The following is a 15521-nucleotide window of genomic DNA, read 5'->3' on the forward strand; positions in this document are numbered from 1 at the left end:
CGGATATAAGAGTGTGAAAATGTCGCCTTAGGCCGCCTAAGGGCATGTAGCCCCGCTAGGGTGACATGAGTGCGAGAGGTGATTCAATGCTGCGGTCACATTTACAAATTCAGGAATTCATTCAACACACTGCATTTCATACAGACATTTATTCTGCAAGAAAAAACAACATTGAAGACTCAAACTCGCGACCGAGGAACTGACGGGATCAAGGCGCAAACTCGCAACCTTGCGGATATGTGCCGAGCACTCTACCACTGAGCCAGCCATTAAAATCTACGCAAAAAAATTTCCATTCCGAAGGCCGACAAATTCCGAATTACGAAAAGTGTCTGGTCCCAAGGCTTTCGGATAAAAGGTTGTGCACCTGTACTAGTTTCTTAATGAAAGTTTTGAATTGAAGAATGTTTACAAGACTACTCTTTCAATTAGCATATCTGGCAGACATATTTTCTGTTTTAAATAATCTTAATTTGTCCTTACAAGGCAAGGAAATTTCTATATTTCACGTTCAAGATAAGGTGAGCGCCACAGTGGCTAAGTTGAAGTTGTGACAAAAGCGAGTTGTTAATGGAGAAGTGGTCTCTTTTCCATCTCTTCAGAAAAGTTCGAGCGTACAAATTGAAGACGGTGCGATGATTATTATAATACAGCATTTACCGAGTTTACAGATTAATCTAGAAAAGTATTTCCCTGAATTGGACATGGATATTGAGTGGATAAGATACCTATTCAACACCAACCAATCAGTGCCAAAAGGTCTGTGACAAACAGAAGAGGAGCTTTTGGAACTAGCTTTTGATGGATTCTTAAAAAACAAATATAAAGAGAACACATTATCTTCATTTTTGCTATAAACACAAAATAAATTTCCAGAATAGTCAGATAAAACCCTAAAGATCATTTTTCCATTTCCAAGCTCATACCTGTGTGAAGTAGGATTTTCGGCCCTTGTGGACATTAAGACGAAGAAGAGGAACCGCAACAGAGAGTGAAATTAACAACTACAGAGCCAAATTTTGTCGAAATATTTTCCCAACGCAAGCAATTTGATCCTTCAAATTGATGATAAATTATTTTAATTAAAAATGTATTTAATGGATATTATATTAATTTTATTCTAGTAATTATAGAAAACTTTTGTTTACATGCATACCTTAATCTAAAATAAAAATGTATGCAATTTTTATTAAATTTTACAATGAAATACAATTGTTTTTAACGAGAGGTACAAGATGCTTACGATGGGTATCAAAACTTAGGGAATCACTGCTTTAAGGAATCAGTATTCTGTTTGAGGTAAATCAATTTCCTTTTTGTATTTTCCATTTGTCGAACACAAAACTAAATTTGCGAACAGTTCTGAAGACCAAATGTAGAATGTTAGTTAAGAATTCCAGGTTTTCCCCACTCAACATGATGGCCAAATGTGCAATCTAAATAGGGTAACGACAATTGACAGAAACCAAAATCATTATTTAAAAAAATATAAAGCATTGATAATATTGAACATAGAACAGTACAGCACAAGAACAGGCCCCTTAGCCCACAATGGCGATGCCAAACACAATGAAAAGACGAACTCTCATCTGCTTTAACATAATCCATATTCCTCCATTCCCTGCAATCCATCCAAAAGTTCCTTACGTGACACCATCATATCTGCCTCAACCGCCTCCCTTGGCAGCACGTTCTTGACACTAACTACCCACATTGGTCAATCTGAGGAGGACCTTCAGCAACAGATTGGTTCCACCAAGATGCAGGACAGAACTCCACAGGAGATCCTTCCCTGTGGCTATCATAGAAACATAGAAAAAATGTGCAGGAGTAGGCCATTCAGCCCTTCGAGCCAACACCACCATTCAATATGATCATGGCTGATCATCCAAAATCAGTACCCGTTCCTGTTTTTATGCCCGTATCCCTCGATTCCATTAACCCCGAGCTATATCTAACTCTCTCTTGAAAACAACCAGCGAATTGGCCTCCACTGCCTTCTGTGGCAGAGAATTCCACAGAAAACTGTACAACTCCTCCCGCGGTTCTGTCGTGGGGTAGACCGAGACTGACTCTTCCCCTCTCCCATCCTTTCCACTCGTCACTTTAATTTCACGTTCCATGTATTTTGTGTTTTTATGACTGTTGGTAGATCAATTTCCCTCCTGGGATAAAGTTCTATTGTATCGTATCATATCATAAACACTAACTACCCTCTATGTAAAAAAAAGTGCCCCTTTAAACTTCTCTGCTTAAAATTATGCCTTCTAGTATTTGATTTTTTCATAATTTTATACACTTTCATCAAATCTCTCGGTAACATCTAGTGTCCAGAGGAAACAATCCAAGTCTGTCCAACCTGTAGCCAATACTCTCTAATTTGTACATAATTCTGGTAAAACATCAGCGAGTGCAAGCATATACTCAGCAACCATTTTGGTGGGCGGGGAGAAAAAAGTGAAAGGAGGAGGAGCCCGAGGGCTGAGGGTGAGATAGGAAGGGGTGGAGCCAGCAAGGGCTAACAAAATTGGGAGAATTCAATGTTCATGCCCCCAGGATGTAGAGGTGCTGTTCCTCCAATTTCCGGTGTAGCTCGCTCTGGCCATGGAGGAGACCCAGGACAGAGAGGTCAGATACGGAATGGGAGGGGGAGTTGAAGTGCTGAGCCACCGGGAGGTCAGGTTGGTTATTGTGGACCGAGCGGAGGTGTTCGGCGAAACGATCGCCAAGCCATTGTCTTGTCATAATTCTGGTAAGTCTCCTAGGCACCCTTTCCAAAGTCTCCACATCCTTCCCGTAATGAGGCAACCAAAACAGCATGCAATACTCCAAATGTGGCCCAACTAAAGTCCTAGAAAGCTTCAGTTGGGGATACAGGACAAAGAGGTCAAGGCATAATAAAAGCAATTTTGGGCAAATAGATGTTTGTGGATGATGAAAGGCCTATAGAGGAAAATATTAATCTAGCTGATGTAATAAAGCCTGTTAATTGCATTCTTCTAGTACAGGCAGCTAATGCCCGAGAACGTGATGAGAAATAAATCTCATTACATGTTCAGGAGCATTAATTGAATCTACCTTTATTACCTCAAGATTCATCCACATTAATGAGCAGAGATCATGTAAATCTAACTACTAATGACAATCTATAAACTGCTATTAAGGATGCCCTAAATATACTATCATTAACAGATCAATGACACATTTGTGAAAAAAGAGTCCTGTAATCAAAAGAAAATTAAAGATCTTTAATATTATATCATCCAACACAAGTTTTGTGAACTCACTCTAATATTCAACAGTAATTGCCCTAACAGCACTAAAAACAAAAACAATGACAAATCGATTTCCTGACAGATTGCACAGTAGTTTCACCCCCAAAACATATTTGAATGAAGAATCAATAATGAGCATTTAAATGTATCACATTAGTCTACACCTTTGTTTTGGATTTAAGTGCATCTGATTGACAGAGATATTACTCTTTAAACAGTTTCTAAACAAAAGTTAAAACTGAAAACACACCACTCTGAACCAAAAATAAAAAAATAAAAAAATCTAACCTTAACTATAAGCAAAATAAATCACTGTAGACCACAAGGAATAGTTCAGTTAGATAAATGCACAACTGGACCACGCAATTCTTTTCAGGATTAGAAATTGCCTTTACAATTTTCTAGTCACTGGACAACTCTGTAAAGCAGAACTAAATTCAGCCAAAAACGGTACCATGAACAAGTTTCTTGTGTCTGCAACCCTCGGTAACAAGTACGTGTATGTTTTGAACATGTGTGTGTGAGATAAAGAGAATAAACTTGACAAGCGATTATCAATTAGGATTTTCCTACAATTTCATAACCACACTCCAGGAGAGGCAAGTGACTGAGGTAAAGAGCAACAAAAATAGTGCTATCTTTGGTGCCCACCCGCAATTTAAATTAGTGATGAAATTTTGCAGCATGGGAACAGGCCTTTCGGCCCACCACTTCTACGTCGTCCACCAATGTTTATATCAATCCATTTGCTTGCATTAATTTAATATCCCTCCACTTTTTCTCATTTGTAAACCACAAAATAAACTTCTTACATTGCACAAGCACGTTTGTACCCTGTTCGCGATCGCCCTTCTTGCATCCCAGTACCACTGCATACAGTCAGATTGCGTTTGTGGGATGAGGAAAACAAACAATAGGTCTTGAGGTTTTTTTTTAAAATGCAAGGCAATTTCCCTTGCTGTGTCTCGGGGGATGAGAGGGGGGAGGGGACTCTCCCTTTCGATTATTTATTTGGCGGGTCCCGCTGAGTTACTCCAGCATTTTTGTGTCTATTTTCCGTTAAGTTAGTTGTTGAACTGACCTTGGTTAAAATGGCGACCGAGCGACAATAGCGACCGTTAATGGCGCGCGGCAGGAATGGAACGGCGGGACGTGAGGGACGATCGGGCCCGTTTATATTGGCGCGATGGCGGAGTCCGTCCGGCAATCTGTTCACTGGCTTTTCCCGATCCACCCCGGCAGCGTGGTTTCAAAATTAACCAGGGAACCTATAGGATACGTCGTGGAAACGTGGGCGAGGGAACAGGTTCTTCGGTCCACCACATCTATGCTGTCCATCGTATCAATCTATACCAATAATGTGAACGGCCAAACATCGTTTTAAAACTCCTTTAAAGGAGCGGCAATGTTTACAACCAAGTGGGTGGAGAGTTAATTTAGTTCGATTTTTAATTAGGAAGAGGCGATTAAGCTTCTTACGTCTGTTTATTGATTGTGCTCCTGGATAAAAGGGTTCCTTTTGGATGGATTAAGGGCAGGTTGGAGGAGTAGAAAATCTAAATTCACCGTTGTAATCCAATCAAAAGAAGAAAAGGGAAGTGTTAATTAACATGAAATAACGTAACAATGTCACCGAGTTAGAGACCGTTTATGTGTTAAAGGGGTGCAAAGACAAGCATTTACATATTTCACTCGGGAAGCTTACTTCTTACGTTTGGCGTGCACAGCCTAAAGTTGTGGGACAATTTGTTCTATTTGATTGTGCACGCCAGGTTGATTGCATTCGTCGAAACAGGGAAGGTTGCAATCAAAGATTATAGAGGAGTTCTATAATCTTTGGTTGCAATCTTCCACCCCGGGTAGCTTGCACCCCAGCGGTATGGAACATTAACGTCTAGCTTCAAGTAAGTAGCCCTTGCTTTCCCTCTCTCCATCCCCTCCCCTTCCCAATTCTCCCACCTGTCTTACATAGATAAAACTACATTTTATCTCTGTACTGCCCACTTCCCTGACATAAGTCTGAAGAAGGGACAACACGAAACGTCAACCATTCCTTCTCCAGAGAGGCTGCCTGTCCCGCTAGGTTACTCCAGCATTTTGTGTCTATCTAGCATTTACATACAGGTAGTTGCTTACATTCAAGATATCCCAAACCATGTAATAGTAAGTAAGTAATTTTTATTTATATAGCACTTTTAAATCAAATTACGTTGAAGCCAAAGTGCTTTACAGAGAAAAAAAATTGGATTACCATACATAATACCATATAAAATAAAAAAAGAAGAAAAAAAAGACACAATACACTATAGGATTCAACACGAACGTCCCCCTAACAGCAGAATCAACACTTTCCACTGTGAGGGAAGGCACCAAAAAGTCCAGTCCTCTTGGTTACTTGGTCCTCCAAAATATTCCAACTGAAATTTAAACTGGAGGTGGTGAAGGGAGGGATTAAACCAGAAAGGGTTATTGGGAAGAAAGTGCTACTTTAAATTTAGTTGCATCTGGTTGGGTAACTATAGTTTGGTGGAGATTATTCCATGCTTTAATTGTGCGTGGGAAGAACAAATTGCTGTACACATCTGTCTTTGTAGCTGGGATCGCAAATTGGATTGAATGCCCGCGTCTGCTCCTAATTGGTTTGGGGTTGGTGTAGGTCTTGTGATCTATGTCTAGCTGACCATTTAACATTTTGTAAAAACAGGTCAAACGGTGAGCTTCACGTCTGTCTTGGAGAGGGTTCCACCCCAGAGAATTCAGAAGTTTGGTGACACTCGCTTCTCTCTCATAGGTGTTAGTAACAAATCGAGCGGCCTGTCTTTGGACACGTTCGATGGGTGAAATGTTTTTATCTGTGTATGGGTCCCAAACTGCAACTGCGTAGTCCAAATGAGGTCGAACGAGGGTGAAATACAGCTTCTCCTTGACAGAAGCTGAACAATTATGAAAGTTGCGCCTCAGGAAGTTTAGGACACCTGTTGCTTTCACTGTTGCATGATGAGTCTGACCATTCCAACGCAGATCATTCTGCAATTTGATGCCAAGATACTTGGTTTGTTTGGATTCTTCAAGGGTGACACCAAGTATGTTGTAGGATGTGATGCCTGGATTCCTCTTTCTGGTGACACGCATGGTTTCACATTTGGAAGGGTTGAACTGCATGCCCCATTGTTGTGACCACTCGACCATAGTATCGAGATCCTTTTGGAGAGCATCTTCATCATCAGTTGAATTAATTGGACGGTACAGCAAACAATCATCAGCGAATAGTCTGGTCGTATTTGCGACTTTTTCATGGATGTCATTTATGTAAAGCAAAAATAGGTGTGGGCCAAGTACTGTGCCCTGGGGTGTACCACTCAACACTGGATGCCAATTGGAGCTCTTTCCGTTCACACACACACGCTGAAGACGTTTCGTCAGGAAACTGGAAATCCATTGTTTCGTGTTGGAACGAATACCATAGAAGTCAAGCTTCCGAAGCAGTCTCTGGTGTGGGATGACATCAAATGCTTTAGAAAAGTCCAGCACAACTAAATCCATGATGACGTTACTGTCAAGGTGCTTGGCCAGGTCATTTGTCGTCAGGATAAGCTGAGACTCGCATGATCTATGCCTCCTAAATGCATGTTGGTTGTCGGCAAGAATATTATGTTTGCTCACGTGACGCATCAGGTTACTATCAATGATATGCTCCAGCAATTTGCAGCAAGTACTTGTTAGTGAAACAGGTCGATAATTCGCTGGGTTGGTGGTTGAACCCTTCTTAAAGAGAGGAGTGATGTTGGCCTTCCTCCAATCCAGCGGCACATCGCCCGAGTCAAGCGATTGTTGAAAAATGAACTGCAAAACTGGAGCCAGTTCTTCGGCTGCGATCTTGAGGGCTTGATTCTGTATCTGATCTGGTCCAATTGCTTTTGTGGTATTAATGTTGAGTAATAACTTCTTGACACCTTCAACCTCAATTTTAATAGCAGGCATATCAGCATATGGGCCGGGCGGAAGGACTGGAAATGATGAAGGCTCCACATCTTCCCGGGTGAAAACGTGTTGAAATTGGTTTGCAAGAGCTTCTGCTTTCGCCTGGTCCTCAGTGATCAGACAGTTGTTCACTTTAAGCATCTGGACACCAGTGTTGTCTGTCCGTCTGGATTTCACATATCTCCAAAAAGCCTTGGGTTGCTCTCCCCCAAGAATACAGGAAACATGTTGTCTATGAGCAATCCTAATTGCACGATCGACTTGCTTTCGCACTCTAGTAAAATTGTCCCAGTCCAATTTTGTACCCCCTTTTTTGGCACGGATATATAACTTCTCTTTCTTACTGCAGAGACGTTTCAGTTTTGCCGAAAACCAAGGAGGACGCATACGGCCCTTGATTAGTTTTTGAGGAACATGATTTGTGACAATATTATTTAAAGAGTTTTTCAGCCACACCCAGTTGTCTTATAACCATATAATATAATATAACCATATAACAATTACAGCACGGAAACAGGCCATCTCGACCCTTCTAGTCCGTGCCGAACACATAATCTCCCCTAGTCCCATATACCTGCGCTCAGACCATAACCCTCCATTCCTTTCCCATCCATATAACTATCCAATTTATTTTTAAATGATAAAAACGAACCTGCCTCCACCACCTTCACTGGAAGCTCATTCCACACAGCTACCACTCTCTGAGTAAAGAAGTTCCCCCTCATGTTACCCCTAAACTTCAGTCCCTTAATTCTCAAGTCATGTCCCCTTGTTTGAATCTTCCCTACTCTCAGTGGGAAAAGCTTTTCCACGTCAACTCTGTCTATCCCTCTCATCATTTTAAAAACCTCTATCAAGTCCCCCCTTAACCTTCTGCGTTCCAAAGAATAAAGCCCTAACTTGTTCAACCTTTCTATGTAACTTAGTTGCTGAAACCCAGGCAACATTCTAGTAAATCTCCTCTGTACTCTCTCTATTTTGTTGACATCCTTCCTATAATTAGGCGACCAAAATTGTACACCATACTCCAGAATTGGCCTCACCAATGCCTTGTACAATTTTAACATTACATCCCAACTTCTATACTCAATGCTCTGATTTATAAAGGCCAGCACACCAAAAGCTTTCTTTACCACCCTATCTACATGAGATTCCACTTTCAGGGAACTGTGCACAGTTATTCCCAGATCCCTCTGTTCACCTACATTCTTCAATTCCCTACCATTTACCATGTACGTCCTATTTTGATTTGTCCTGCCAAGATGTAGCACCTCACACTTATCAGCATTAAACTCCATCTGCCATCTTTCAGCCCACTCTTCCAACTGGCATAAATCTCTCTGTAGACTTTGAAACTTTACTTCATTACCCGCAACCCCACCTATCTTAGTATCATCTGCATACTTACTAATCCAATTTACCACACCATCGTCCAGATCATTGATGTACATGACAAACAACAGTGGACCCAACACAGATCCCTGTGGCACCCCACTCGTCACTGGCCTCCAACCTGACAAACAACCATCCACCATTACTCTCTGGCATCTCCCATTCAGCCACTGTTGAATCCATCTTGCTACTCCATTAATACCCAACCATTGAACCTTCTTAACCAACCTTCCATGAGGAACCTTGTCAAAGGCCTTACTGAAGTCCATATACACTACATCCACTGCTTTACCCTCATCAATTTCCCGAGTAACATCTTCAAAAGATTCAAGAAGATTAGTTAAACATGACCTTCCAGGCACAATTCCATGTTGACTGTTCCTAATCAGACCCTGTTTATCCAGATGCTTATATATATTATCTCTAAGTATTCTTTCCATTAATTTGCCCACCACTGACGTCAAACTAACAGGTCTATAATTGCTAGGTTTACTCTTAGACCCCTTTTTAAACAATGGAACAACATGCGCAGTACGCCAATCCTCCGGCACTATTCCCGTTTCTAATGACATTTGAAATATTTCTGCCATAGCCCCTGCCATTTCTACACTAACTTCCCTCAATGTCCTAGGGAATATCCTGTCCGGACCTGGAGACTTATCCACTTTTATATTTCTCAAAAGTGTCAGTACTTCCTCTTCTTTGATCCTCATAGTTTCCATAGCTACTCTATTTCTTTCCCTTACCTCACATAATTCAATATCCTTCTCCTTGGTGAATACCGAAGAAAAGAAACTGTTCAATATCTCCCCCATCTCTTTTGGCTCTGCAGATAGTTGGCCACTCTGACTCTCTAATGGACCAATTTTATCCCTCGTTATCCTTTTGCTATTAATATAGCGGTAGAAACCCTTCGGATTTACTTTTACCTTACTTGCCAAAGCAACCTCATATCTTCTTTTAGCTTTTCTAATTTCTTTCTTAAGATTCTTTTTACATTCTTTATACTCCTCAAGCACCTCATTTACTCCATGCTGCCTATAACTATTGTAGATCTCCCACTTTTTCCGAACCGTGTCCAATTTCCCTTGAAAACCATGGCTCTTTACAATTTTTACGATTTCCTTTCAACCGAACAGGGACATAAAGATTCTGTACTCTTAAAATTTCACCTTTAAATGTACTCCATTTCTCTTCCACATCTTTCCCATAAAACAAACTGTCCCAATTTACTCCTTTTAAATCCTTTCGCATCTCCTCAAAGTTAGCCTTTCTCCAATCAAAAATCTCAACCCTAGGTCCAGTTTTGTCCCTCTCCATAATTATATTGAAACTAATGGTATTGTGATCACTGGACCCGAACTGTTCCCCAACGCATACCTCTGCCACCTGACCCATCTCATTTCCTAACAGGAGGTCCAGTACCGCCCCTTCTCTAGTAGGTACTTCTATGTATTGTTGCAAAAAACTATCCTGCACACATTTTACAAACTCCAACCCATCCAGCCCATTTACAGAATGTGTTTCCCAGTCTATGTGTGGAAAATTGAAATCTCCCACAATCACTACCTTGTGCTTACTACTAATATCTGCAATCTCCTTACATATTTGCTCTTCCAATTCTCGCTCCCCATTTGGCGGTCTATAATACACCCCTATAAGTGTTGCTACCCCTTTCCCACTTCTCAGTTCCACCCAAATAGCCTCCCTAGACGAGCCCTCTAATCTATCCTGCCAAAGCACTGCTGTAATATCTTCCCTGATAAGCAATGCAACACCTCCACCTCTTGCCCCTCCAATTCTATCACACCTGAAGCAACGAAATCCTGGAATATTTAGTTTCCAATCACAGCCCTCCTGCAACCATGTTTCAGTGATCGCCACAACATCATACTTCCAGGTGTCAATCCAGGCTCTAAGTTCATCCACTTTTCTTACAATGCTCCTAGCATTAAAATATACACATTTAAGAAACCCACCCTCTCTTATTCTCTGATTATTTTCTTTTTCTTCTCTCTCCCCTACATTTTGGGTCAGAGTGCTACCATTCTCTGCCCCCTGCTTCACGCACTGACTGCTAGCTTTCCCAATTTGAGTCCCTCCCCCCAACCATACTAGTTTAAAGTCTCCCCAGTAGCCTTTGCAAATCTCCCCGCCAGGATATTGGTCCCCCTTGAGTTCAAGTGCAACCCGTCCTTTCTGTACAGGTCCCACCTTCCCCAAAAGAGGTCCCAATGATCCAGAAACTTGAATCCATACCCACTGCACCAGTCCCTCATCCACGCATTTATCCTCCACCTCGCTCCATTCCTACTCTCACTGTCGCGTGGCACAGGCAGTAATCCTGAGATTGTTACCTTTCCAGTCCTTCTCCTTAACTCTCTACCTAACTCCCTAAATTCTTCTTTCAGGACCTCTTCTCTTTTTTTTACCTATGTCGTTGGTACCTATATGCACCACAACCTCAGGCTCCTCTCCCTCCCATTTCAGGATTTCTTGGACACGTTCAGACACATCCCTGACCCTGGCACCAGGGAGGCAAACTACCATCCGGGACTCCTGTCTGCGTCCACAGAATCGCCTATCCGACCCCCTGACTATAGAGTCCCCTATTACAATTGCCCTCCCCTTCTTTTCCTTACCCTTCTGAGCAACCGGACCGGTCTTTGTGCCAGAGGCCCGGCCACTGTCGCTGCCCCCAGATAGGCTGTCTCCCCCACCCTTACTCAAGCATGAGTACTTATTTTCAAGGTGTACAGCCACCGGGGTACTCACCAGTCCCTGCCTCTGCCCGTTGCCCTTCCTAACTGTGACCCAGTTTTCTGTCTCCCGTGGTCTTGGAGTGACCACCTCCCTGTAACTCCTTTCTATGACCTCCTCGCTCTCCCTGAGCAGACAGAGGTCATCGAGTTGCTGTTCCAGGTTCCTGACACGGTCCCTTAGGAGCCCGATCTCGACGCACCTTGCGCAGATGTGGACGTCTGGAGGGCACCCCGACCACAGCTCCAGGTAAGTCCTCCTCTCACCAACGGCTCCCCGGGCCTCTACGGATCTTTTATCTGGTTGCAGGTTGAAGAAATCTTTTGCCAGTTTTTTTGCTAGGCCTTTAAATTCCTCGCTGTTCACTTTTTTCCAGAGGGAAATTTTTTTCGCGGATGTTTTGAAGGAACTTTAAGCTTTAAGTGCAGTTTTGCTTGGATAATATAATGATCGCTAATTCCTGCACACGATGAAACTTCCGAGATTAACCTCCTCCTCCTAATTCACCCGAGGTCGGGGCCTATTTGAGGTCTCAGCAGCCCGTCGCCGCAATGGCGGCCCGATGTTATAGGCCCTCCTGCCGGGAAGATGGAACACCGGCGTCGGGTGAACAGTCCTCAGCGGCTTGGAATAGCTATTAAAATCTTTTTTCAGTATTGTAAGAAACATGGCAGCCAATTTAGGCACAACAATTTGTGGAATAAGCACATCGTCTTTGTGGAAGTTGGCATCATTGGCCAGAATAATGAAGATATTTTAATTGCTTTCATTCTCCCATCCAGTCCGATGGGATATTTTACAATTACATGGGAGGGGAGACATGGCCTTCACTTAACATCTCAAAAGATGGCATTTCCAACTGAATGGTGCTTTTTCAGAACAGCACTGGAGAATCAGCCTGGAAATTAATGTAATACCTGAGAGCAAGGAGAATGAACCTGTTCTGATGCTTAATGAAAACATGGCTAATCTGCAGTTTAAGATCCACATGTTCATATTTTCACCACATTGCTTAATACTAGAAACTGTCAGGGATCTATCTCAAGATTTAAAATTACCAATTACTATTTAAGAAGGAGAGCAACAAAATCTTTACCATTCTCTGTTTATGAAGCAAGTTTCTAATCTCTCTCCATCTCAATCACTTTCAAGGGCGGCACAGTTGTGCATCTGGTAGAGCTGCTGCCTCACAGCGCCAGAGATCTGGGTTCGATCCTGACCTTGGGTGCCATCTGTGTGGAGTTTGCATGTTCTTCCTGTGATTGTATGAGTTTCCTCCCACATCCGAAAGATGTGCAGGTTTGTAGGTTAATGGGCCTTTGTTATATTGCCCCTAGTGCGTAGAAAGTGGATGAAAAACTGCAATAGCATGGAACTTGTGTGAACGGGTGCTCAATAGTCAAAGGTTCAAAGGTTGATTTATTGTCACATACACCTAGATGTAGTGAAATTCCTTTTGCCAATGCAGCACATAAAAAAGAATACAAACATAACAATAATAAATAGCTTTAACATAAAAACATCCCCCCACAATGGTTCCCATTATGGGGGAAGGCACAAAGTCCAGTCCCATCCCCAATGTCCACCCATAGTCGGGCCTATTGAGGCCTCCACAGTTGCCTCTAGGGAGGCCCGATGTTCCAGGCCGTCCTCGCCGGGTGATGATGTTCCGGCGTCGGGAGAGTCCTCTCAGCGGCATGGGAACCCTGGAACGGCCGCCTCCCTACTCGAGACCGTGGCTTCCGGAGCCGACAAGGCCGCGCCGAATGGAGCCCAACTGGCGATCTCGTCGCGAGATCCCAGGCTCCCGATGTAAAGTTCAGCGCCGCCGCCCGCACTCCGCGATGTTTTTAACGCCGGTCCCAGCTCACCGGAGTTCCAGCGCGGCGACCCAGGCAAGGCACCGCCCACCCCGCAATGGCTCTCCAGCGCTGCACCGCCGTCCTCACACCCGCAGCTCCGCCGCCGCCGATGCCGGTGCCGCCGATGCCGAGGCTCCGGGCAGTCCCCTCGCTCCTCGGACCCGCAGCTCCGCAGCCGCCGCCGCCGATGCTCTGGGCGGTCCCCTCAGGAAATACCGCTCCAGGCCCGCTGGTAGGCCGCGAGGACGGGTCGATAGTGCAGCCCGGAGAAAAGCTGCATCTCCGACCAGGTAGGGACCCTGAAAATTAGTTTCCCCCTTCCCCCCCCCCCCTCCCCACACATAAAAAAGCTAGAACTCCTTAAAAACAAAACACTAAACTAACTAAAAATAAGAAAAAAGAAATGAAAAACAGACAGCTGTAGGCTAGGCAGCCATACCCCCCTACAGGTCGGCGTGCCGGAGGGCCTGTTCCATGCTGTTTCAATCGATCAAGTTTCCAACAAGAGGTTTACATTTACTACCCTTCCCTTCCATTCTCTATAAACATTGCTAAAAATATTTAGTTCTTCTGAAGATTATCCTGCTCATATTAGTCATTCACCATTTTCATTAAATTTGCAGACCTTCAAGTTCAGTCACTGCTTTTGACACCACAATAAGTGTTTACGTAGATGTTAAAAAGGATCTCTAAATAGATCTCTGTGGCAACAAGTCATCTGAGTTATATCAGTGAACTATTTACATGACAATTGTAAAATATTTCAAGTGGATTCTGCCATATTTGAGTTACCCGTTTTCCAGAGGACAAGAGAGAGCAGTCAAGACAGAAATAGAAAGAGTATCAGTGAAAAAGGACTTTCTTCATGATATCCTAAAGTCTTCTTCAGGAAGTTTTTTTGGATGAGCCTCACAGCAGAGCAATGTCTCCTGCATCTTTGCTTCATAAAGGAAGCTGTCACCAATCTGACATTATCTGCACCAAGCCTTGAGCAGAGATAGAAATAATGTTATCTATGTACATCAGTCATTTCAAGATATAATAAAGTGCATCCGTGTTGTCTCAGACTGCAATCCACTGTTGCATGGAGAAACTCAATAACGATCTGACCCAGAAGGATCAGAGTAAAGTGGGACAGGAGAATCACACACTTTGCCCACATTGCAATCTTACCCAAGATAACTGCATCTATGTTTGCAAATTGTATGCTTATATGACATCAACTACTGAAAAGTCTATTCTGAACTCTGTTAAGGAAGAGTTTCCAGGTTGATGGAGCAAAAAGTTTAAGGATGTACTTAAAACTTCCTTGAAAAAAATGGAATATCTGCATTGACTCCCAGGAATATTTGCCCATGATAATAGACAATAGACAATAGGGGCTGGAGTAGGCCATTCGGCCCTTCAAGCCAGCACTGCCATTCACTGTGATCATGGCTGATCATCCACAATCAGTACCCCGTTCCTGCCTTCTCCCGATACCCCTTCACTCCTGTATCTTTAAGAGATCTATCTAATTCTCTCTTGAAAGCCTCCAGAGAATTGACCTCCCCTGCCTTCTGAGGCAGATAATTCCACAGATTCACATCTCTCTGTGTGAAAAAGTGTTTCCTCATCTCTGTTCTAAATGGCTTACTCCTTATTTGTAAACAGTGGCCCCTGGTTCTGGACTCTCCCAACATCAGTTTGATCACTCAAACTACAGAAGGAGCACTCAGGAGAACCTCAGGTCGAGGCACTGAGAACACTGAACCCTGCGTTAGTGGTAGGATTGCAGTGTCTCACAAACTACCATCTTCCCACCATCCTGCACCCTTCCCAACCTCCTAGTCAAGCATCTCATGGTTCACCTTTGGAAGGCTGCGAGATTTCCATGTTGGCCCCATTAGCCCCAGAGCCCACAAAAATGGAGTGGAAGTAATCTTTTATCTTGAATGTTTACCTATGAAGGAAGAGAAAAAGGTAGAGTATCTTGTTAAAGGAATTCCAGGATGCATCAATCATGTGGCATGAGATAAGAACTGAAAGACATCTTGGAAGGTTGTATTTGGATAAAATAAAGAAGGGAATATACAACAGTGACAAGTTCACCAGCATGAACAAGAAGCTTTTTTTTTTACCACAGAATAAATTTTAAGCCTTTATTTTAGTATCTCTTTGGTCAATGTCGGAACAGTCTTTATTCGTCTCCATCTCCAGCTTTGGTCAAGGCTTGTAGAATATGATCTTCATTTGAAGTTTGATCAAGACA

The 15521-nt window shown here is 43.0% G+C and overlaps 1 protein-coding gene across 8 annotated transcripts in view; it reads right to left on the reverse strand.

Annotated features, from left to right (window-relative positions):
* Positions 1-15521, reverse strand: part of LOC116978002 (bromodomain-containing protein 3-like) — a 70651-nt gene that overhangs the window by 40352 nt on the left and 14778 nt on the right. For 6 of the 8 annotated variants that reach the window (XM_033028973.1, XM_033028972.1, XM_033028975.1 and 3 more), the window contains exon 1: positions 4357-4517. The exons of 1 other annotated variant lie outside the window; for it this stretch is intronic. The gene's annotated coding sequence lies outside the window, so the exon portion shown is untranslated. Of the gene's footprint in view, positions 1-4087; positions 4334-4356; positions 4518-15521 lie in introns of those variants that run through there. One more of the 8 variants, XM_033028967.1, reaches the window with a different exon arrangement.

Source organism: Amblyraja radiata, chromosome 10 (genome assembly GCF_010909765.2).
Source record: "Amblyraja radiata isolate CabotCenter1 chromosome 10, sAmbRad1.1.pri, whole genome shotgun sequence".
NCBI classification, from domain to species: Eukaryota; Metazoa; Chordata; class Chondrichthyes; order Rajiformes; family Rajidae; genus Amblyraja; species Amblyraja radiata.